The sequence below is a fragment of the Petaurus breviceps genome, unplaced genomic scaffold (assembly GCF_028583685.1).
Source record: "Petaurus breviceps papuanus isolate PSGF00001 unplaced genomic scaffold, PetGlider_PUasm1.0 90760, whole genome shotgun sequence".
NCBI classification, from domain to species: Eukaryota; Metazoa; Chordata; class Mammalia; order Diprotodontia; family Petauridae; genus Petaurus; species Petaurus breviceps.
Genome location: NW_027187338.1, coordinates 4,980,509 through 4,981,977, shown reverse-complemented (window position 1 = coordinate 4,981,977; position 1,469 = coordinate 4,980,509). Strand labels below are relative to the sequence as shown.

At 47.4% G+C, this 1,469-nt stretch overlaps 1 pseudogene; it reads right to left on the bottom strand.

Moving 5' to 3' along the window:
- Positions 1-555: 555 nt before the first annotated feature.
- Positions 556-1,204, bottom strand: LOC138146369 (male-enhanced antigen 1 pseudogene; annotated as a pseudogene).
- Positions 1,205-1,469: the final 265 nt, after the last annotated feature.

Sequence of the window (1,469 nt, the reverse complement as noted above, 5' to 3'; positions counted from 1 at the left end):
TTAATTTGTATTTCTCTAATCAATAGTGATTCAGAACATTTTTTTCATATGACTAAAGATAGCTTTGATTTCCTCATCTGAAAATTGCCTGTTCATATCCTTTGAAAATTCATCAGTTGGGGAATTACCTCCCAAGTCATCATAAGGAGAGCAGAGTTCAGAAATTCCAGGTACAAGGAAAGGGAGTTCTTGGAGTCAGGGCACCTGGGTTGCTGTCTCAGCTGGCTCTGACTCTTAGTAGCTGTGGGTGACTGCAATCAAGCCATTTCCTCTTTCTGTGAGTGTGTCAGAGTGGGGAACTCCAGGTTATACATATGATCTCTCTGTGACTTAGTCAATAAGGGGCTGCCCAACTGCACTTAGACTATATATATATTTTTTAATTTTTTTTTTTAGCTATGTACATAGGGTGCTTTATTCTCTGCAAAGTGTTACATGCTGAGGTGGGTTGGGCTTGGGCAGATGTCCCCATATGTACAGAATTGAATAAAGTGGGTCTCTGGAGAGAAGTCCGAGTTTGCCTGTGATATAGAAGGGAGTAAGAAAAACAAATAATTTGGGACCATGAATTTATCCAGTTGTGTATCAAGGTGGTACAAGGTTTGGTACTGGGGAAAAAAGAAATGAGGCTGTTCTCAGTGGCAGTCACTTCCATGTAGAGGTTGCCTGTCGAGCCTGGAGAGTCTTCTGTACCACATCTTCCCACTGGGCATCTGAAATCTCCTGGGCCCAAGCAGGGACTCCTGGGGCAGGCAGACTTACTCCAGCTATTGTCCTTTTCACCAGCTCCACGTGTTCTGGGTCCATGGGTATGGAACTTCTGCTGCTCAGTGCTACAGCTCCCTCCTCTTCCTCATCTTCACTCTCTACAGGAGGGTCAGGCAGGTGCAGCCCCAGGGCCTGGATCCTTTCCTGAATGTCAGTGACAGCATCTCCAATGCCTTCCACTGGTGCCAACTCTATTTCTTCTTGTTCAGGGTCCTGGTTCAGAGGCTGGTAGGAATAGTCTGTTGGGCCTGACCCCAGGTCCTCAGGTTCTTCCTCTGGTTCTTCACTGCTCCAGTCACCTGTGCCGTCTGTGGGGCCCTGGTGCTGCCCCAGATCCTCATTCTGGTTTGGGAAGATCCTCTCAGGACCAATCTTGTCTTCCCCCAGGACCACTGCTGCCATGCAGGCCCAGGCTGCTCCGAGCCTGCGGCCGAACCCGCCTGCACTTAGACTATAAATGAATATTAAGCTTCAGAGGAGGGGTTTGAAACTAGGTCTCCTGACTCTAAGCAGCTTTCCAGCTGTAAGAGTTAGTGCCTCTTCCCCATTAGAAAATAGTAATGTTGATAGCTGAACTACTTACCTCATAGGACTATTTGGAAAGCACTTTCTAACCCCACTCCCTACCTCCCAAGCTGTACTAACTGAAGACTGAAGTCAGCAACAAGGGCTTGCTTGGGTGTTTCCACCAGAATCTCACA